The sequence below is a fragment of the Sitophilus oryzae genome, unplaced genomic scaffold (genome assembly GCF_002938485.1).
Source record: "Sitophilus oryzae breed Bouriz unplaced genomic scaffold, Soryzae_2.0 scaffold_1657_pilon_pilon, whole genome shotgun sequence".
Classification (NCBI taxonomy): Eukaryota; Metazoa; Arthropoda; class Insecta; order Coleoptera; family Curculionidae; genus Sitophilus; species Sitophilus oryzae.
In genome coordinates, this window is record NW_022146344.1 from 1,242,008 (window position 1) to 1,266,975 (window position 24,968).

General features: G+C 31.6%; 1 protein-coding gene and 1 long non-coding RNA gene across 2 annotated transcripts in view; one reads left to right on the forward strand and one right to left on the reverse strand.

Moving 5' to 3' along the window:
- Positions 1-24,968, reverse strand: part of LOC115880747 (titin homolog) — a 63,753-nt gene that overhangs the window by 22,329 nt on the left and 16,456 nt on the right. The gene's annotated exons all lie outside the window — the stretch shown is intronic.
- On the forward strand, positions 22-18,265 carry LOC115880748. Its single transcript, XR_004049934.1, has 4 exons — positions 22-53; positions 4,805-4,808; positions 7,789-7,792; positions 18,254-18,265. It is a non-coding gene; the product is annotated as an uncharacterized LOC115880748 (long non-coding RNA).

Below are 24,968 nucleotides of genomic sequence, written 5' to 3' on the forward strand. Positions count from 1 at the left end.
TGTCGAAAGATTAAGTGCGTCATTTCAATCAAATTGAAAGCGATATTGTGGTTGTCGCATTACAATGCAAACGTGTGTAGTCTTATGTAAACACAAATGATCTGCTTTTTAAATTATATAGCGTGTTGATGATGCTTTGACAGTTTATTTTAGACTTATACAGAGTAAGAAGCACGAGTATATTTATTTATTATTAGGTACCTATCTTATCACAGATGAGACACACCCTAACGCATATTGGATAAATAATGATTACAAACAGTTGTTTGCCATTTAAATTATTTAGGAATCAAAAACTCAAAATGATAAGAGATGATGATTAAAGTGACGTAAAAACTAGGTCTAGAGGACTGCCGTCAGTTCTGTAGACGTATTTTTTAACCGTCTTCTGTTTTGCTTACGTCTTGATTCAGTTCAAGTAGAATGATAAAACCACAGATAACATAGTAATAGCAAAGGTAATAGTTAGCTGGTGGTAGAAGGTTTGTTTTTTGGTCTACGGTATTTGGTCTTGGTACATTTTTTTTTCTACGCTTAAGAACTTTTAACATTTTTTGTCTGCTACGAATATTTTACACGGCTTAAGGCCGACACTCACTAATCGCTGCGCCGGCGCCGATGCCGTTCGTCAATGCGGTTCGTTAGTTCGTTTGGAAAATCGTCTATTGTGTTTGTAATATTTCTTTTGATGGTATGGAGCTTTGCACGGAACTGAGTTAGTTTTTGAATAAAATATAGGAACGGGTAATTTAAATATAAGTAATAAATGTATTAGATATAAATATTTTTTACCCCTCAAATCTCCATACGTCAAATAATAAAATATTAATAATAATGTAAAAATTAATAGTATTATTTTTAATCAGTACAGGACACAGAGGACGGTACTAACGTAGTAATTCAAGAAATATTAGTCATCAACAATGCTGTTATCTGTTATTTATTTATACTATTTTAATCTGTCAACAGGTTTAATTTGTTTGGATATTTTACATATATATGTTACTGTAAATGTCCGAAATGGGGTAAAACCTAGGATCTACCAAAAGCAAGTGGTAGTAAAAACCAACCAACTCCACCAAATAACCACCTAACCAATGCATTAACACCCTCCAAATCACCAGGCTAATCTAATTAGTTAATGTTTTTGGTAAATCCTAGGTTTAGCGCGCTTATCCTAGGTTTTACCGCATTTCGTACATTTACAGTAGCATATATATTAAAATAATCTCATTTAAAACTTAATAATGAATGTATACCTATTACCTTTCCGTCAATTGTACCTAATCTGTATGATCGAAAAAAATGGCGTCCTTTTTACTTGGAAATGAATATCTATGACATTCCCCATATATTGTTAGAACATAAAATGACAGTGATCTTCATTTCACAACCATAGCTGACTCGTTTTTTTTTTCAATCATATTATAAAATACACTTGTGTCTAGCCCTAGCCAGCAACTGTTAAGCCCGACCAATCACGTTAGAGTTTTTGACAAACACAAATGAAACATTCCCCATATATTGTTAGAACATAAAATGACAATGATCTTCATTTCACAACCATAGCTGACTCGTTTTTTTTTCAATCATATTATAAAATACGATCGAAGAAAAATGGCGTCAAAAACGATTGGGGTATGACAATCAATGATAATTTTGGCCAGGTCATGCTCTAGACGTTATTTACTTGGCCCGTACTCATTTTTATTTTTCAATGGCGCTTACTACCGAAGATTGTCAATTATTTTTATATTGAGTAAAAATGATTTTTAAATGGTGTAGTTTAAAATTCGAGAAACCATATGTTTTTTCGAAATATGTAGATTTGTGTCTGAAAACGTTCTATCCTTATTTAATCTTCTTATAATTAGTACCTATTAATTTTAAGTTTTATGTGAATTTTGATATTAAATGACATCTAGAAGAATGACCCCGCGAAAGTTTTCACCGATTATCATTCCCCAGCCGTCTTTGGCCTGGTTTTTTTTTCGATTATACAGTATCACACACAAAGACAAAATAATTAACGCCCCCATAGTTATTTACTAATAATTTACTAAATATAAAAATATGTAGGTACTTCAAAATTGCTCGTATACTGATAAAAATCAAAAATGTCTGTCGTGAAGGATCTTGATCTTGTCTTGATCAAAACATTAGACGCCTTGTAGGGGAAAGTGGCGTAAAAACACGTATTAAAGTGAATATGTACAGGGTGATTGAAACAGGGATATTTCTAGGAAAACTTCTTCTCTAGGAAAACCTATTTCCTGACTAGATGAAGCAAAAAAAGGTTTCAATGAGGCATATACCGCCTGTCAGAGCTGCAAGCTCATAGAAAACTTAAGTCTTTTTTTGATTTAAATCATTTTAGTGACTTAAGTCATTTTTCGAAAGCTGACTTATGACTTAAGATAGTCTTCTTCAAAGTGATTTGTGATATAAATCTTTATTCCGAATAAAAACATATAAAAAGATTTAAGTCTTTTTCAAAATGATTTGTGATATAAATCTTGATTCCGAATAAAAAAATATAAAAAGATTTAAGTCTTTTTCAAAATGATTTGTGATATAAATCTTTATTCCGAATAAAAAAATATAAAAAGATTTAAGTCTTTTTCAAAATGATTTGTGATATAAATCTTTATTCCGAATAAAAAAATGTAAAAAGATTTAAGTCTTTTTCAAAATGATTTGTGATATAAATCTTTATTCCTAATAAAAAAATATAAAAAGATTTAAGTCTTTTTCAAAATGATTTGTGATATAAATCTTTATTCCGAATAAAAAAATATAAAAAGATTTAAATCTTTTTCAAAATGATTTGTGATATAAATCTTTATTCCGAATAAAAAAATATAAAAAGATTTCAGTCTTTTTCAAAATTATTTGTGATATAAATCTTTATTCCGAATAAAAAAATATAAAAAGATTTAAGTCTTTTTCAAAATTATTTGTGATATAAATCTTTATTCCGAATAAAAAAATATAAAAAGATTTAAGTCTTTTTCAAAATGATTTGTGATATAAATCTTTATTACGAATAAAAAAATATAAAAAGATTTAAGTCTTTTTCAAAATGATTTGTGATATAAATCTTTATTCCGAATAAAAAAATATAAAAAGATTTAAATGTTGTTCAAAATGATTTGTGATATAAATCTTTATTCCGAATAAAAAAATATAAAAATATTTAAGTCTTTCTAGAAAAGACTTAAGTCATTAAAAAGATTTAAATCTTTTTTATAAAAGACTTAAGTCATCAAAAGTCTTAAAGTTTTGTAAAAGGCTTACGTCAGATTTTTATATATTTTTATGATAAATTTTTAATAGCAGCATTTCTTTTTCACACACCTAGTTTTCTTAGTTCCTGAAATACAAGGCGAATTTTAAAATATTACATTTTTCGACCTTCTTCATATCTTGGTTTTAGTTGCGCAACTGAAGTTATAATGGCCGAGATATGAGGGGAGTCGAAAAATGCAACAATTTCAATTTCGCCCTGCATTTCAGGAACTAAGAAGGCTAGGACAAATATGTATGTACTATTTTTAGTTTCATAAAAATGTAGCATAGTAATGTGAAAACCGAATCTTTGTACTTCTGCTCATAAACGAGAAACCCAATAAAACACGCGAAAATGGGCCATCCTGTACAAAGTACCACAAAATTTAATTTCATATAAGTTGTGTTTTTATGTTCTTTATGCTTTTATGTAAAAATTTTCACCGATTATCATTTCCCAGCCGTCTTTGGCGTCGTTTTTTTTTCGATTATACAGTATCACACAGAAAGATTAATTATATTAAATTAACATCCCCATAGTTATTTATATTTATTCTTTATGCTTTTATGTAAAGTCATAAAAACGACTAAACTTAAGATTTAAGTCTTTTTAAGACTGACTGCATTGCTGCTTTGGAGTCAGTCTCCAATTTATTGGACTTTGCGATAGGGATAAGACTGGACCTAGATACCTAGAGATCAGAGAACCACAGTAAATCTGAAAAGGTCGTAATGGAATGTAAATATCAAAAAAATTAACTAAATAAAACTAGACAATAGCAAAACAAAACAAATATCTATTCTACCTGTATTTCTTCGCTGATTTCTTCCGGTATTTTTTATAAAACCAATTCATAAAAGCACAATAACTTAACCTACATTACATGTATAGTATATCGATTCACGCTTGGGATATGTGCCAAAAACCCATTTAATTACTACGACTTATGTGAAAAGAAAACTAGACTACAAAGCCCCACAAGACTTTGCAGGGGAAGAGTGGGTAAGTAAGGCCGCCAGGTGCCCCTCGTGACCGGCACCAAGTCCGACGACGCTGAGCGTCGAACTGGCGTCGCGGCGCTCGACTGACACACCGGCCTACTTTGCGTTCCGATTGTCTGGCTCGTGCCTGCACCCGATCGTTAGTTTTTCGATAGTTTTATTTTTTCGGTAGTCAAATTGGATAGCATAGAAACAATTACACACAAAAAGGAGTCGATTTAGGTCTAGGACGGAAAAGTTATATCAATAGTGTTATTGATTTGTCATTATATTACTACTTATTTAACAGGTTTTATAGTTTATTATTAGTGAACAGAGCTGCAACAAGTCAGTTTTAAAAAGACTTCAGTCTTAGTTGTTAAGTCATTTCTAAAATCAAAATGATTTAAGTCTTAAGTCTTTGACTTAAATGATTTTATTTCAAGTCAAGTAATTTTTGTAAGACTTAAATCAATATAACATTATTTAAGTCGTTTTTATGAAGGTTTAGCTAAACCTTAAAAAACTTGAAGAGGCCAGTAAAAAGTGTAATTTGTGAGAGGAACATCCTACTCTTGCACACTTTGCAAAAGTGCTCAATGATATTTGCGATTATTCAATGCCACGCAGAAGGTCGCCTGTTTACTGGTGGAACGAAGATATTGCTCAGCTGCGAAGAGAATGCATTCAGAAAAGAAGGGCTTTTATTCGAGACTGACAGAGAAGTCTAATTTTATCAAGTCAATTAGAGAGTGAATACAAAAATTCGAAAAAGAACTTGAGAGATACAACCTTTTTTAAGGCAAAAAAAAAGACTGGTGGAAGCAAATCTGTGATAATATCGACTGTGATATTTTCGGAAATGGCTATAAAATAATGATGAAAAAAATAAGTGGATTTCCACCCAAACCTAATTTACCGATGGATGCTCTACTAGAGATAGTAAAGCAGATTTTTCCAAATCATGGGAGAACTGAAATAAGCTCTACAGTAAATAGTGATGAAAACGTATGTGATATAAATGTTTGTGATACAAAAAGCTGTGATATAAAGGTCTGTGGTACAAAAAGCTGTGATATAAATGTATGTGATGTTTTCCGAATTTTACACCGTTTACTTTAGAGGAACTAACCGAGGCTTCCAAAAGGTTACAAAACAGAAAGTCACTGGGACCAGGAAATATACCTCCAGAAGTGTTGAAACACTTAGTATTGATTAATCCAAACAACCAATATGCCAGCAGAGCAATCTTTCCAAACGAATGGAAAACCGCTAAGCTTGTGTTACTCACAAAACATTCTAAAGCTCTAGGAGATCCTTCTTCATATCGTCCAGTAAGCCTGCTTGATGTAGAGGGAAAGCTTTATGAGCATCTCATATTGGGCAGATTAAACAGCGAGTTAGAAAAAAGCGGAGGCCTCTCTGAACGCCAATATGGTTTTAGGAAAGGAAGGTAAACAACTGACGCCATTAAAAATGTAATTCAGATTGCAAAAGATGCCACAAATTTTGCACACCGGAATAGAAAATTTTGCGCTCTTGTTAAAAACGCATTCAACTGCGCTTCCTGGGACAAAATTGTAGAAAAGTTACAAAGGCGAGGTATAAACAATCAGATATTAGCTACTATCCAATCTTACCTAAGTGGCAGGAAACTAATCCTAGAAGCAGACAAGCAGACGCAAGATTTTACTATTAGTGGAGGCGTCCCACAAGGATCGGTACTTGGACCAACCTTATGGAATGTTCTATACGACGATCTGTTCACACACACTGTTGGCACCACATAAAACTGAGGTTGTATTATTGACAACACGAAGGAAGATGACTCCCATATCTTTTCAAATTTTGGGGTCAGAAGTTGGACCGAGTAAGGCATTGAAATATCTGGGAGTATGGTGACAAGTACAGCAAGCTAACTTTTGAAGAGCATGTAAGTAAAATTGCTGCTAAAGCAGAAAGAACGGTTACGGTGCTATCCTCGTTGATGCCAAATATCCGAGGTCCTAAGACATCCAAAAGACGGATCCTGACAAGCGTTGGCATTCACAAATTCTATATGCCGCACCGGTATGGCACAACATAGTTGAGAATCGCAAACGTTTGCAGAAGCTTGTTAGAGTGCAAAGAGCGTTATGTATAAGGGTGAGCAGTGCATATAGAACCATATCAGGAGAAGGAGTTGGGGTCATATCTGGAATTCCTCCTATAGATCTCCTAATAAAAGAGAGAGAAGAGGTGTACAGTGGTACAGCTAAGAGAATAACCAGAGACTTACTGATAACCAGGTGGCAGGAAAAATGGACACAGGGGACCTATGGAAGATGGACGTTCAGATTGATTCCAAATGTGAAGAAGTGGTTGGATCGACCCTGTGGTGAGGTGGACTACTATCTCACCCAGGCATTATCGGGGCATGGTTGCTTTGGAAAGTATCTGCATATAAGAGGTAGAGCAAACACCCCTCTGTGTAACCAATGCCAGGAAGAAGAGGATGTAGAACATTCTTTGTTCAAGTGTCTCCGATGGAATGAAAGAAGAAGAGAATACACTTTAGAACAACAGGCAGAATATTTGATATTGATGAAGTAGTAGAAAGACTGGTAGGAACTGAACAAGACTATCAAGGTGTGACAAACATAATGAAGGATATAGTGAGAGAGAAAGACACCAGCAACATGATCTAAAGTAGTTTTTTATACAGCCACTGCGATGAAGTAATGCGCGAGCGGTTCCGTTGCAGTTGGTGAGGTAAAACGAGGCGGTTTTTTTTAGTCGGTAAGAATCTGACACTACCTCGACAACTAAACACCAGTCGTGGTGCCTTATGCAAGATTTTTTCCCCTCCAACAAAAAAAAAATCGTTTTTATGAGTTAAGTCTATATTTTTGACTTAAATGATGATCTGCAAGTTTTGTCAGTAAAATGACTTAAAAAAATCAATATAATTACCCTCAAGTCAAGACAACCAGAATTCAATTTAAGTACCTTTCTTAAATGTTAATATTAATTTTCTATTACCAATTAGGGCGATTTTCTGACTAGCATTGTAAATTATAATATTAATTTATTGTAGGTACAGATGATACTAAAACTACATAAAATAAAACGGTTAATTTTCAGAACAACTAGGTACAAACGCAAAAATATGTTTTTTTATAAAGTTTAACCGATTTTGTAGTACTTATCTTATTACCATTACAGTTTAGATGTCATCGAATACATGTCTATTAAAAAGGGGCGATGTGTTTTGATTACTATCTAATATATCGATGGCATAAGCTAAGGGCTAGAGGATTTTAAGGTACTCTTCAATATATTCGAGATAAAATTCTTTCGTTCGTCTTTGGTGCTACATAACGCAGTCGATGATTCATTTGAAAGACAACCAGACTCACTACGCACGCGTAACACGACAAATAATCGAAACCGTTTCCGAAAAACTAACGTTTTATTTGCTAGTGGTATTGAACATTGTTTTTATTCTGCTGTTTTAAAAAGTTTTTAACAAAAGTTTAGAACAGTTTAAATAAGAATGCTGCTGTTAAAAATTTATCATAAAAGTATATAAAAACCTGACTTAAGCCTTTTATGAAAAGACAAATCTTTTTAACGACTTAAATCTTTTTAATAACTTATTAAGTTTTTTTCTAAAAAGACTTAAATCTTTTTTTATTTCGGAATAAGGAATTAAGTCACTTAAATCAACTAATAATCAAATAAGTCATATTGAAAAAGACTTAAATCTTAAGTCATAAGTCAGTTTTTAAAAAATGACTTAAAATCAAACGACTTAAGTCATTAAAATGATTTAAATAAAAAAAGACTTAATTTTTCTGTAGAGCTTGCAGCTTTGTTAGTGAACAAGAAAATAATTATTTTTTTTTCAAATAGGGAGAAAACTAAACTTAAAGAAGGTATCAAATTTCTTGGGACACTCTGTATATAGAATCTGCAGCCTTGTTTATTTTCGTCTGGTTTAAATGTTGCAATTAAATAACTAGCAACCTACAAACATTGCCGGTAGCGTCTTTTTTATATGTGTTCAGCTAGAATAAACCGGTTTAGAAAAGATTACAATAATAGATTCATTATCATTGTCTTGTAAGAAACGTAATGTATTGTTACCACACCGTAGATTCTTTGGGTTTATGTTGTTTTCATCATCAAATAATAAAAAAACGAACAAACTCATATTAATGATTCTACAAGAACGACAATAGCGTTGATTACGGAGAGAAAACGACAACGGAAAATACAACGGAAAAAAATTTCCTCAAATTTAAATTATTTTATTTTTAGCCCTATTTTTATGATTTTTTTGCAAACTGTATATACGTTTTTTTATAAATTTTTGTATTTAGTTTATTATATAGGGTTAATCAAAGGGTTGTTTGTTGTACAGGGTGGGTCAAATTGGACGATTTTAAAGGGAAACATCCTTTTTATAGGAGATTTTTATCAAAAACATGATGGTAAAAACCGCACATCGATATCTGTTACCGCTTCGGAGTTACGGGGTATTTTCCAAAAATGTGCTTTTTAACAAATCGCTGTAACTTTTTTCCTATGGAAAACTTTGTATTTTTATTGAAACATTTCCAAAGCACCTTTTTACGTAGAATTTAATGGTTTAAGTATATATTTTTTTAAATTGATAATTTAAGAGTTATCAACAGAAAATTTGATTTTTTATTTGGGACGCCCTATATATCCGTCGAGGCCGCCGGACTTAGTGCCTATGGATTTTTTTCTTTGCAAAAGAATAAAAGTTCTCATTTTTAAATTGTTACGTATTATAAGGGTATTATCTAGACAAGAATTAGAAGTATTTAGCGGTTATGCGAGGGTATCTTCCACCCTCACTGAGATAATGAGTTCCGCGAGAAATGTTCAAAAACGGTCCCATTTGTCCATAACAGAAGACACGTCGAACACTGTAGCAAAAACTTATGTCCTGATTTGTTATTTATTTTTATTGTTATTAGATATAGTTTAAATGTGTTGATGTTGTTAAATAAAGTTTAAATTGTTATAAAATTCTGCATCTCTCATTGCAAATATTATTTTTGTTTTAATTGTTTCTCACAGTTAGATTTTTTTTGCATTACAGCCGGCGCCGCGCCGTTCAAAGCCTATACTTATTCAAAATATGCGAATTTCTTAAAACTCTATATATCGAAGAGGAATCGAGCAAAATATCAAGTATGCTATATTTTTGGAAAGATAATTTTAAATTCTTTTCAACGAATTAAAAATATACTTACAGGGTGTACCATATAAAAACACAAATTTTCTGTTGATAATTTTTAAACTATTAATTTTTAAAAAAATATACTTAAACCATTAAATTCTACGTAAAAAGATGTTTTGAAAATGTTTTCATAAAAATATATAATTTTCCATAGCAAAAAAGTTACAGCGATTTGTTGAAAATGCACATTTTTTGGAAAACACCCCGTAATTCCGAAAAGGTAGACATCGATGTGCGGTTTTTACCATCATGTTTTTGATAAAATTTGAGCTCCAGCCATCGATATTAGTTTTCGTCTAGATCTATAGAAAAGGGTGATTCTCTTTAAAAGTGTCCAATTTGGCCCACCCTGTACAATAATTTCGTGAGTGAATTTTCCTAAAACATTATTTTTCTCTCAGTTTCTGTTAGAGTCATATGGTTACTCCTGATCATTTTGCTTTTTGACTCATATCAACATATGCCTTGCATAATTTTTAAGAGCGAAATGTAATTGTCACCAACAATTTGCAATTTTTTCAAATATCATTACTTTTTGGCATTGTTTTTGAAAGTTAATAACATTAAGTTATTGTACATTATTCTAAAATTAAAAAAACACATATATAATACTTTAAATTTGACGAAAAAATTTTCCCCATACTATTATTTGTAATTAAAGCCATACATTTTCGATATAGTTGCGATAATTCGATATTCGATATATTGATATTATTTGGATATCTTTATTTCTGTATTCGTAGACACCAACTGATACCTATTACAGTACAGAAATATAAAAATACCGTTCAATTATTTTCAACGATAATAGCGTTGAGGTAGGCGGAGCTACAAAATAAAAAACTGTCATTAAAATCGTATTAAAGCAATACATAATTGAAAGGTCGGCGTATATATTTTTTTATTGACGAATTACTTAATTTCATAAAGGTCACACAAATAACTTTAACGGATAACAAGTCGGGAGCAGAAGTGAAACGAAGAGATGGCCTTGGTATGCAGTCTGGTCATACCTACGTTCATACACATACGTAGATACAACGATCATGATCAATTGTAGGAAAGCAATTAGAGATGCTGTGTGTAGGCGTACAGAAAATATTAATAGAGAAACATTTATTACTCTGTTGTGTCTCTTGATTCTAATTGTAATTTTTTGCGTTTGCATTAGAGGTGGGTAAAGATTGAATGTGTCGCTGATTTGAAAGAAATTTAAAAATGAATCGTAAGATTCGATTCACCGCATTAAGCCGCGTACACACTTAGCGAACGCATACGGCCGCATGGCTTAGAACGAACGAATTCGGGAAATGTGTACGTAGCAACGAACGCATGCGTTCGCGTGCGGTTGTGTTCGGTGACTTGGCAGTACTTCAAAGGGAATACTACTGTACGCAAACAGATGTATGATGCGTTCACTAAGTGTGTACGTAACAGCGAACAGCGAAAAAGTACTTCAAACAAAATCACCGCATGTGTGCGGATTTGGTAGAACGTATGCGTTCGCTAAGTGTGTACGCGGCTTAGAAAATGTTCAAATGAATCGTAGCGGATACGGATACATAAAATAGCACGGTGTACCTATAAAATCGTTTGAATATTTAAAGGAATCTTAAATCGGATGATTGCCCAGAGTGTGGTTTGTTCAAATGAAACATAGCGAGCAATATGAGACATTGGATCACTGAATCATGTGATTCGATTCACTAAAATGAATCGTAACGCCCATCACTAGTTTGCATGTAGTATTTTTTGCTATTGTTGTTCCTTTGATATCTTTTTTTAGTTTTTGTTCCGTAATACGTGCCCACCTTTTTTCTCTTTATTAGTACCAACCGCCCTGGTACTTGTTCGACCCACCATAATCAAGTTCGCCCACAATGGGTTCCACGGAATGACTAAGATCGCCGTTTCTTGAGAACTAAGTGTTTTTATTGTTTCTTATTGATTTATTTCATTCTGCCTTAATTTTTTCGTTTCCATTTTCTGTAAATCATACACATTGTCATTTTGGAAATATTTCTACTTTCTCCAATGCGAACACATTCTTTATCACTAAGATATATTGTGTTAGCTGATACGATAGAAATTAATTATAGCCTTGTACAAGAATTATAGTTTGGATATACCAGGTGCGTCTCGAAAATGGTTCATCCCTATAAGTTGTTTATTTTTTTAGATAAAAGAACTAGATTTGGTATGTTAGTATATGACAGAAATTAGGATTGATTGACGTATTTAATTGTTTTTAATCATTTCCTGTTTCACCGGAAATGACTACAACTTTTGATTTTTAAATGGCACTCTCGGTATATTTCTACTTTGTTGGATAGAAAAATTCCCTGAAATTATCAAAACAAACTTATTAATCTTAGGACTGCGTAAAGTGATTACAGAGGAGGTCAAAAATGCAATAATATACAGGTTCTATTAAAAAAACTTATCCCGATCCACTCACACTTTTTAATAGGCCCTAGTACACATTTTAGGAAAGGTCAATCATGGAAGAAACTCAATCATATTCAAATCTAGAATGTCACTCTATCTAAAGAAGAAAACATTCGAGCAATGTGTTGATACCTGCAATGACCAAAGCATGCAAAACCTGGACACTTAAAACAGACATTATAAGGAAACTGCAGATAACGCAAAGCTTGATGGAACGAGATATGCTGGGAATAACCAAGAAAGACCGTAAAAAATAGACTGGATACGACAAAGTAACCAGGTAATAGATGTCATCCACAGAATAAAATCCCTCAATTGGCAAGGGTCTGGACACCCGGCAAAAAGGACGGATAACAAATAGACCACAAAAATGACAGCACAGTACCCACGAGGAATTATGAGACCTAGAAGAAGACCTGTTCCTGATATGAGATGCGACTATGATACTAGAAAATTTGCATGAATAACTTGGGACCGCATAGCCAACAATATACAACAATGAGCCCAATAATTACAAGAGATTATCTAAATATGTGAGGGAGGCTACACCATAATTGGAAATGGTTGAATAAGCCAGAGGCTGAAGCTGATGATGATAATAACATATTTCAGTTATGCAAAATTCCTAATTCTTTTATGTAGGACCTACAAGGTCCAACCCACTGTCGCATGGCCCTATACCGGGTGTTGCATCGTCGAGCGGGACATAGGAAATCCAATGTAAATTTTAATGGTGTCAATTATTGGCTTCCCTAATTATTTTAGAGAATAATTCTATTTAGGTTTATTGAAGAGCACTAAAACCCACATTCAAAAGAATAACTTTAGATATTTTTGATTAGCCCATTTACGAGTTATCGCCGATTTCTTTTTAAATATTTCTCCTTTCTTATGGCCCTGTATTTACTTATGAGCACCAATCAAGGTAAAAGATAACTGTCAAATGAAGTTGTCATTTCAGAAATTTATCTATTTAGTGCTTTATTATTATTATTAAAAACTCATACCTACATTGAAAATATTAGCCATGAATTACACTACCGAAGAAAAAGTATTGATGATTAAATGGATAAAAACGGATAGGGAATTTTTAAAAAACATCTGTTTCACTGACGAATGCACGTTTACCTTAAATAATGAACCCAATGTTCAAAACTATCGATATTGGAACAAAGAAAACCAACACAGGTTTGTCGAAACAAGGACGCAATATCCACAGAAAGTAAATGTTTGGGCAGGGATATTCGGACACAATGTTATCGGGCCATTATTTCTTACGCGAAATTTAAATGCAGAATATTATTTGGAACTACTCAAAAATCATATTTTACCTGCTTTACATGATGCCGTTAGGGAAAATCAGGAAGTTTGGTACCAAATGGATGGCTGCCCGGCACATAGTACCCTGGCTGTTCGGGAATATTTAGACAATAGTTTTAACGGAAACGTTATTGGCCTAAATCATACAGTAAATTGGCCAGCAAGGTCTCCTGATATTTCGCTAAATGACTTCTTTCTCTTTTTTAAAAAACAGGATATACAAGGATAAAAAATACCCAAATCTAGACGAGTTAAAAAATGCTATTTCTGCCGAATGCAATAGAATTTCAGTTTACCAACTAGCGAATGTAAGAAGAGAATTTTATGATCGCCTGGGTTATTGTCTTGCAGTCGATGGAGGAATATTTGAACATCTTAAATCCTAAAGTTCTAACAATTTAATAGTACCTAAATTAATAAGTTATTGAATATTGTAATAATACTATAATTAACCTTGTAATTGATTACTTTATTTACTTTAATTCATATTAATTTGTATTTATAAATACATCTTTAAGATTTCCGATGTAGGAATGAGTTTTCAATAATAATAAAGCACTAAATAGGAAAATTTCTGAAATGACAACTTCATTTGACAGTTATCTTTTACCTTGACTGGCGCCCATAAGTAAAAACAGGGCCATAAGAAAGGAGAAATATTTAAAAAGAAATCGGCGATAACTCGTAAACGAGCTAATCAAAAATATCTAAAGTTATTCTTTTGAATGTGGGTTTTAGTGCTCTTCAATAAATCTAAATAGAATTATTCTCTAAAATAATTAGGGAAGCCAATAATTGACCCCATCAAAATTTACATGGGATTTCCTATGTCCTGTCCGACGATGCAACACCCGGTATAATTATTTATTTACTATTTATCGATGTTTGGACACGCATCAACCGTTAATAGTAATAGTAAAGTATTTCCTTAAAAAATCGCCCCATTGAAAGTTTTATTTGGCTATCTGACATCATTCATGCACCGTATCTGTTTATTTATTTCATTCACCGTTATCGTGACGTATCGCACTGTATCTCAGTGTTAAAATAACAACTATTAAAGTCACGAGAGCCTTTAATAGCCTCTTCCACCATAAACAATGCAAACTTCCCTAGGAAACGAATTTCCATTTGATGAGAATGTTCGCACAAATAATGGATTGTTTGATATAAAGAAAATAGGTCGTATTATATCGCACGGCTTGGCTTAACAATAGCCTTTAGCGTATTAGCTTTTTGTAAAATACAAACTATATAGCATAAATTGTAAAAGTTTAAATTACGAAGTCCATATGTCAATATTGATCTCAAAGTTTACACAATAGTTATGTTACTCTGTTACAATTTATTTTTTTAATAAAACTTTGTTATAGCAGTAACCCCTATAACTTCTTTATTTTTTGTCCATGTAAATGTCAAAAGATGACATATGATATGTCATTCTATTCAGAGTATCATTTTCTATCGAATAAAACAAAAAAATACTGAGGATGCTATATAAAAGTAAAAAGTTGTAGTCATTCCCGGTGAAACAGAAAGTGTTTGAGTTGAAAACAACTGAATACGTCAATCAATCCTAATTTATGTCATTTGACTATACTAAACATATCAAATCTCGTTTATTTGTCTGAAAAAAATAAAACAGTTGCTGGGCCACTTTTGAGAAACAACCGGTATACAGGGTGTTTCAAAATAAATGTGCCATCTCTCGTAGGGACATTTCTCACATAAAAATAAAATTTATTTTTCATATCTACATAGGTCCGATTCTGCTTTGTTTCGTAGCTACAGGGTGTTAAAGTCTTAATATTTTTTCGATTTATTATAATTTTCTTCCAGGTACTTTTAACGTTTCGAATGAGATTTTGGGACAAAATAACAGCAAAATAAAAACACTAAATCACCACAATACACCAAAACACTTTTACTTTTACACTGGGCGCGCGTTTCGCTAACCATGTTAGCATCATCAGCAGATGATTATGAACATGGTTAGCGAAACGCGCGTCCAGTGTAAAAGTAAAAGTGTTTTGGTGTATTGTCGTGATTTAGTGTTTTTATTTTGCTGTGTAACACCAAAGGTTCCAACCCTCAACTGAAGAGATTTTGCGAGTAAAAGTTACTATAAATGCAACATATTTTAAAGATAAAAAAATGCCGACATATTCACCAGTGACGTGCATATGAGTTTTCACTGGAATATTTTTCTAAAAAAAGCATGTACGCCGCTGACTTTTTTTCTCTCGTTAGCGAAATAGTATAAGCAATTTAATGCCGATTAAAAGTTGACTCTTGAAATTTTGTCGATTTTGGCCTCCTTGATGATATAAACGGAATTTTATTAATTTGCTTTGATCCAAGTCTAATATCAACCTTTAAAAAAATTTAATATCAGTAACTTCCGAAAGTTTTAAATAAGTTCTCATCGATTCCTCATCAAAAAATATGAAAAAAATTTCCTATAAACATGGGTATGGAAATGCATAGTTTTTTGTAATTATCTTAAATACAATTATTTTTTATTTGAAATTGCTGTAGGTTTGGTTTGGTTTGGACTAATAGCAATAATATTTAATAATAAGTTAGGTAAAATATATAATTTATTAATTTTATTAGGTAAAATATATAATTTATTAATTTCATTAGGTAAAATATATAATTTATTAATTTTATTTTTATTTTAATTTTATTAATTGTGATTAATAAAATTGCGTTTATCTCGTCAAGAATTCGACAAAAAACAACCTATACAATTTTGATATCAAAAGAAAAAAGTCAGTGGCACACATGTTTGTATTTTGAAAAATATTCCAGTGATAACTCATATGTATTATCGACACTTTTTTAACATTAAAATATGTAGCACTTATAGTAACTTTTAACCTCAAAATTTAATTCGAATCACTAAAAGTAGTTGGAAGAAAATTATAATAAATAGAACGATTATTAAAACTTTAACACCCTGTAGCTACGAAACAAAGCAGAATCGGACGTATGTTGATATGAAAAATAAATCTTTTTACGTCAGTAATCACATCAGAAGAGATGGCACATATTTTTTGAAACACCCTGATTTTGATTCATCTTTACAAAAAAATCCTTTATTATGGGTATCATTTATTATGGGTATTTCGCCACTGCACTGCAAGAAAATCTACAAAATAAAATAATTACTTTTTGTAAACACTTCTGCGTTAAACCACAGACTAACCTTTAAGTTAGTTTGTGGTTAAACCTAAACGGACGCTGCTTGTCAGAAGTTGTGTTTACAGTAATACAAATTTGCCTAACAAAGAAAAAAAATGCTTAACGTTTCGGAAAGTTATCTCTTTCCGTCGTCGGAAGCAAAAAAATACAAAGAATAAAGAAAAAAAACTATTTAAGATATTTAAATTCAACTATTCGAGAACACTTTACTTTTTTAAAACAGATACGTCTACAACAAACCGTTGACGTTCTGTTAAAATGACATTTTTAACTTGATATATTTAAACTTCAAAATTAACAACTACTACCTGATAACAATTACTTAATAAGGTAAAACCAAAATAAAAATCAAAAAATTTTGTATTTTTTTTTGCAGTGCAGTGGCGAAATACCCATAAAGGATTTTTTTGGAAAGATAAAGTTAATATCTTTAACCATAACATATTTTTAAGTATTATGACAACTATGCTTAATATTGTCAAGAAAAATGTAAAATTTTTAACAATTTTTTGAATTTTTAATTAAAAAAACCGCATGAGTGTATTTCTGGGATCGAAATACTACAAGTTCAAATATTTGCCCTACTTACTTATAAGGCACCTCTTGTATATAGTAGCCTTGTATTTTTTGATAAAAATAATGAAATTGCGACCAAGATCTGTTTTTTTATTATCAGCTATTTGTAAAAGTGTTTCACGCTCAATTTATTTCATAAATAGTAGCAATAACAACAATCTGGCTTATTTAAAATTTTAATTGCTATTTGCTTTAATAAATTATATGCACTAAAACGCACGCTACTTGAAGCGAGTAGCATCATTCATTAGTCAGTCAAATTTTTATATATGGGCTTATCATGTCTTAAAATGGATTATATTGTAAACCACCAAGAGGAACACACAACCAAACTTATATGGAATCACTCTTTATTTCTGACTAAATTTTTTGCAAGGATAAAAATTGGTATACAACTTTAAAATAAGGCTTTTTGTTGTAAATAAACATGATAATAAAGAATAAACGACTGGCTGCGATTTATTTTCTTTTGAATTTTGTGTTCAGTAGTAAAATCACGATTGTCCGGTAATTTTCATTGAATCCAAAAAAAAATAAAAAATGCCTTATGTTCGATTAAGAGATGTACAGAGGGGAAGAATTATTGCTCTCACCGACCAAGGAATGCTGCAGAGAGACGTAGCATAGTAGGCGTTACCCAGGGTGTTGTATTGAAAACATATGCAAAATACTTGGAATTAGGAACACACAAGGATAGGCCCATACAAAGTCGTCAAAGAGTCACAACTGAACAACAAGACCGCCTTGTGTGCTAAATTGCTAGAATAAATCCCATTGTTTCTCATCCAGAGCTACAAAGACAACTTCTGGCAGCTACAAGTGTGAACATTTCAGTTGAAACCATAAGAAAAAGACTTCGTGCATGAGGGTTTTACAGTAGGAGAGAGTTACGGAACCCACATTTATCTGGGCAAAATAAAATTAACCGGCTAAATTGATGCCTTCAACATCAAAATCTGAGAATTGGCAAAATGTTCTTTTTTCGGATGAGATCAGAATTGGCCTAAGATCAGATAACCATCGAATTCGGATTCTCAGAGCTCCAGGAAGACGAGCGAGACTTCAGGCTGCCAAATCTGTACCAAGATATAAAGGAGGAACTGTAATGTTCTGCGGAGGTATTATACTAGGAGCAAAAACTCCATTGTTACCACTTCAACATATTTCAACGGGTCGGAGATATGTTGATTTGGTGCTAGAACCAATCGTTAGCCTTTGGAGAGCTGCAGTTGGGGATAATTTTACACTTCTTGCACGATAGTGCACCTCCCCATATCAGCAGAGTGACTAGAGAATGTCTTGAAACGGAAGGTGTCATAGTTTTGGACTGGCCTGCCTATTTACCAGATCTAAACCCTATCGAACACTTGTGGAACTAGCTCAAAAGAAGGGTTAGAGCTCGTCGAAACAATCCAGGAAATCTCGCATAGCTTATTGATGCAGCATTAGCATAATGGGAAAACATACCCCAAGACAACGTGGATAATTTAATAAGAAACATGCCAGCGTGGATAGAAGCTTGCATAAGAGCTAGAGGTGACAACAAGGAATATTAAAATTATCAATTTTCTTTTTGTTTATGCTTTTTGGCTATTAAAAATTTAAATCTTAATTTCGTTTCAGAAACCAAAAAAATACCATTTTGTTTATTTTGAGAACTGATTATTTTTTTTATTGCTATATGAATTATTTTTCATTAAAAGTCATTGGTAAGGACTGAGTTTTATTCACAAACACAAAATTTTCATACATCTCAAAAGTTATGAAAAATAATAGATGATTCCATATAAGTTTGGTCAGGGCCGTATCTAGACCAACATTTCGGGGGGTTGGCTTGGAGGGGGGTACAAAAGCTGTTAGGAAAAAAGCATAATAAAAAAATCGCTTTGGGCTACACTCAAATCTTAATTCATCATCTTCTTCTTCTTTTTTGTTTCGTTCTTACTTACTTACTTAATGATAATTACTTTTTAAAAATTTTCAGCCATAATTTCGGGGGGGGTTTGAACCCCCAAAACACCCCCCCAGATACGGCCCTGAGTTTGGTTGAGCGTATACTATTTTTCATGTCGTTACATTTGGTACTGTATTTATGGGATATACTAAATAAACTGTTTTTATGAGTGTAGTAATTATTTAATATACAATACTGTCTTACAAACCCGCTACAAAAATGTGTAAAATACAAAATGCCCATATGCGTATCACTAGCAGTGACCTATATTTTAAAAATTCATAAGAAAAAAGCCCATAGGATTTATCTGAAAACCTGGTTGACTGCTTTTCACGGTACGGTCGCAAAGTTAAACATCATCCAACGGTATATCGGTACCGTCGTGTCGTACTTGGTACTGCTATATATGGCCGGGACACCAAATGGCCTCAAGTCAATAACACGTAAAAGAATCCATTTTAATCCCCGACTAAAGAATAAATCTCTTTTTTGCCAGACCTGACCAGACGAGAGCATATTTTTTCTTGTCAAGGTCTGGGTTTAGTACAGGGTGTCATATTAATATAATTCATATTTTCACAAATATTTTTTCGCAGAAAAACGGACTAAGCCACTGTATTCTCACGTAAAAAGTTCTACAAGAATCACTTTTCACCTTCTCGATACCTTTCGCAGTAACGGAGATACGGGGAATGTCCCAAATTGCAAAATTTTCAAAAAGATCCCGTAGCTCAGAAACGAAGAGGGCTATGAAAATTTTGTTTACAGCATCTTCCGTTTGACAAAAAAATGGGACAGGTTTGTGCAAACCACATCCATGCATCTTCACTAATAACGGATATACCGTATTATTTCAACCAAAATGGGACACCCTATACATAATATAAATATTTTTTAATAAATATTCATTTTTATGTAAATAGAAAACTGTATCTTCTAGTAAAAATTATAAAATGTTCTGTGAAAAAAGTCTTCGCACATAATATAAAAATTGTTCAGGCAATAAACATACGTAAAAATAAACAGTTTTAAAGTTACTTTAAACTTTGAAAAAATAGGATTTTTTAAATTATATTAAGTACTATTCTTTGCAGTTGCTGTAGGTAGCATTGAAATTATCGAAAACCAATAAATTGTAATTTGTTGTTTGACATTGTTATTAACGTATTTTGCTGCAAATTGATTCTTTCCAGTGGCGCATCTAGAGATTAAAGAACTCTGTGAGGGGTGGTGCCAGTATTTAAATAAATGCAACAGGTTATATTTGCGCCGAAATGTATTGTGAATGGATTTTTGTGAATTTACTATTTTTATATACTATATTGCACTTATTAACTTCTTTTGTGACAATTTTATTTTATACCTAATTTTAACTTATTTGAATTTTCATCCTGGAAGGGTTACCTAATTATCCCTGTAACCCCTCCCGTATATGCGCACCTGATTTTTGCAAGTTTTTTATGGGGTTCAGAGACCTGCAATTAATTGGTTTTATTTTTTTTTCTCGGAAGCAGTGATACTAGGTGGATAGGATATGATACAAAAGAAAAAAAGTTGTAATTTTAGATGCTTATCCTAATAAAATTATAAAAATTGCAAACATGTCAGTGGCGTACACTTATTTCTGAATAATTTTCAATAAGGTGTTCCCTGGAACGCCACTGAACTTAATAATTTTACTTTAATTAAACATAAATTAGGACCTTATTACTGGAAATAACACTAACAAAAAGTTTTAATGTTTAAAAAGTTTTATGTCAATTTTTAGTAAATGACGTCTAGAAATTGACCTCGCCAAAATTATTTTCGATTGTCATCCCCTAGCCGCAGCCGTCTTTGATGCCGTTTTTTTTTATCACACAGTATTTTTATATCAATAAATAATATAGATACATTTTCCTATTCCATTCGTTGATAATAAATTCATTTTTCAGCACCTTAATTATTTGTCACGTAGCTGCATAAAATTTATAAATAAATGCTATAAGTAACCGTAACGATTCCATATTTGATTATTCTCCTCGCATAGCGTTACTAAGAAAAAGAAGCTCATTCCATTTGTGGTTTTCGGCGAACAGCATTGAATAAGGACGCAGACGTACTTGGCAATTAATGTTAACTTCAAGAGAATCGGTCACAATCTAAAGTGGGTCAATGAAAATGAATTTATATAGGCGCACACGACACACGAACAAGTGTTCTACACCGAAATAGATTTTCGATAAACGAATTAGATAAAGAGAGGATTTAAAGCAGTGGCGGCCATAGGAGAACGACAAGGAGTTATGCACCCCGTCTTTAAGACAGGGTCTGTTAAAAATGTAGATGCATACATAAAAAAAAAATCTAGAAATAGCAAATTGTATTTACTAGAAATATTCGTTTATAATTCCGACAATTTTCTTTTCAACATGGAAGCTGTATAAATACACAGGGGTTCCTTGTTTTAGTACATATAATTTATTAAAACAAATAGCAATTCACGTTTTAAATAAGCCAGATTGTTGTTATGACTACTATTTATGAAATTAATTGAGCGTGAAACACTTTACAAATGGCTGGTAATAAAAAAAAGAAGATTTTGGTCGTAATTTCATTACTTTAATCAAAGAATACAAGGCTGGCTCTACAAAACGTGCCTTATAAGTAATTTGTAGTATTTCGATCCCAGAAACACGCTCATGGGGTTTTTTGCATTCAAAATTGTTAAACATTTTCCATTTTTCTTGACATTTTCAAGCAAGTTAGAAAATTTATTAGTACCGCAGGCTGTAGGTTCTCTCTCCTGAAATTTCTTCGCGGTATATCGTAACCACAGATCGTAACCATAGATATAGAAATAATGGTCTTTGACCGTAACCTTGCAATATTGCCACTCTGACTGAAAAAAATTGTCAGTGATGCCATTGTTTATGAAGTTAGACTACTAAAATTTGGTAGGAGAGTTTTATAGAGATGAAGAAGAAGATGTATGTAAAGATATTTTAGTTAGATGCTACAGGGTGTTCAAAATATATTTATGAATTCCACCTATTTAAAATTAAAAAATCTCAAATTTTTTAAAAGGCACACCGTATACAGGTTTCAAAAAACATGTGCCATCTCTCGTGAAGAGATTCCTCACGTAAAAATTAGATTTATTTTTCATATCAACATAGGTCCGATTCTGCTTTGTTTCGTAGCTACAGGGTGTTAAAGTCTTAATAATCTTTCGATTTATTATAATTTTCTTCCAAGTACATTAATGATTCGAATGAAATTTTGAAGGTAAAAGTTACAAGGGCTACATATTTTAATGCTAAAAAAGTGTCGATAAATTTATCAGAGACGTGCATATGGGTTATCATTGGAATATTTTTCAAAAAAAACATGTGCGCCACTGACTTTTTTTCTTTTGATATCAAAATCATGTAGGTCGTCTAATGCCAATTGAAAGTTATCTCTTGATATTTTGTCGAATTCGGTCTCCTTGATGAGATAAACGCGATTTTATTAATCACAATTAATAAAATTAAAATAAAATAAAATTAATACATTATATATTTTACCTAATTTATTAAATATTATTACTATTAGTTATTATTACTATTAGCCCATACTACACCATTTTCAAATAAAAAATAATGGTATTTAAGATAATTACCAAAAACCTAATTTTAAAAAGTTTTAACATCCTGTAACTCTAAAACTATGCATTTTCGTACCCATGTTTATAGGAACTTTTTTTCATATTTTTTGATGAGGAATTAATGAATACTTATTTAAAACTTTTGTAAGTTAATGATATTAAGATTTTTTAAAATTTCGCAATTAGACTTGGATCAAGGCAAATTATTAAAATTGTGTTTATCTCATCAAGGAGGCCGAATCGACAAAATATCAAGAGACAACTTTTAATCAGCATTAAACTGCTTACATTATTTCGCTAACAAGAGAAAGTAGTGGCGTCATACTTTTTTAGAAAAATATATCAGTGATAACCCATATGCACGTCCCTGGTGAATATGTCGACACTTTTATAGCTTTAAAATATGTCGCATTTATAGTAATTTTTACCCTCAAAATTTCATTCAAAACGCTAAAAGTACTTGTAAGAAAATTATAATAAATCGAAAAAATATTTTACACCCTGACTTTAACACCCTGTAGCTACGAAACAAAGCAGAATCGGACCTATGTTGATATGAAAAATAAATCTTATTTTTACGTGAGGAATCTCCCCACGAGATATGGCACATGTTTTTTGAGACACCCTGTATATTATCATTTTTTCTGGTAGATTTTACAAAACTCTTGAACTCTCATTAAGTATGTCATATACCTATTTTAATAGTTCGCGATTTATTCCAACTTTTCTATTTTTACCCATATTTTTATATCAGAGATCTACCAATCCTGAAAATATTTGCACTTATTTCAGACTCACCCTCTATAGTATCTACTTGCAACATTATCTTCAGAAAGCATACATGACGATGCAAATTGATATTATGTAATCGATGACTCACCCTATACTATAAATTTGATATTGTAATTTGATATTGTAGTCTAATATTCCAAGTCAATAGCTGAAATATGTTGCAAAGCTTCTCACATTCAAATTTCGTATTTTAGAAAAAGTATTATAGGGTGAAACTAATTTAATAGCATGCAGTAGTAAAGTTTAAATTTAACTGCGAACAATATATTTATCTATTTTTTATATTTAAATAATGGAATGTTTTGTTACTCGTATATTAGCAATAATATATATTTATAAATAAAAATTCATTTCTGCACGTATGCTTGCGTACTAAAATAGAGATGAATCAAATGACATTGAGTTCGTGAATTTATCAGAAATGTACATTGATATTTATTTGTAAATTCGTAAAATTATCTCCAAGACTAATATTTTATGGATGGATAATTGTAGGAGAATTCCACGTAAAAATATCCAAAAAACAAAAAAGGCTTTCCTTCTTCTAAAATGATTAATCCCGTTTAAGGTTGATTCTCACTATACCTTCCGTTTCCATTCCATATTCGTTTCGTATTTTTATTGTATTAACGCTTTACGTATGCATCCGTTCCGTATCAGTTCCATACTTTTTATTGTACATATTATATCATTTTTATTGTACATGTAACATCATTTCGTTTTCGTTCCTTGATAGATGTTTATTTTTAATTTTGATTAACGTTATATTTTTGCTGTTTTAATATGTTAAAGAAGCACAAATTTTATTTATTAATTTTTTTATTTTTCTCTAAAACGGTATGAAAATTTAGAAAAGTATAAACGGGATTAACCGTTTTATACTAAGCAAACACTGTTATGAAGAATACATTTTTCTCAAATTGTTAATAATAAAAAAAGTTTTTCCTTTTGTAAAGACAATCCCGGGGACATACTGTAATGTTCTGTACGCCATACTTAAAAATAGATTAACATAATTCCATTTTGCAAAAAAAAATAGTATAGTTATTAAATATTCTAAACATAATATCGAATCTTTTGAACTTAGGAATTCTATAGAAGTGTTTTCTGAACGGATATACGCTTTTTTAACTTTTGACAATAGCCTCATAAGCCAGTTGATTTAGATTATTTCGTTTCTGCGGATTCTGCGGTTTCTCTATGCATTCTTTTTATCTTATAATCTCGCGGTTTTAGATAATATTAGTTACACGTAATTAAACTATTTGTGTTTAAAAAAAAATTAAACCATTGCTTCATGTCAGATTTTGTTAATTTCAGATAATTAAGATTTACGAAAAAAAAAATAGTTCTTATAACTTAAAAAATAGCAGAAATAATGAAAGATAACTTGACATAATTTGGTTGGATAATCTATTATTTGTTTTTGTTTAATTTTATAGATATAAACAGCCTTATTTTTTGAAAAATGTACATTTAAAATCCCATAATCCAGATATTTTCTAAGTATAAATCAATAT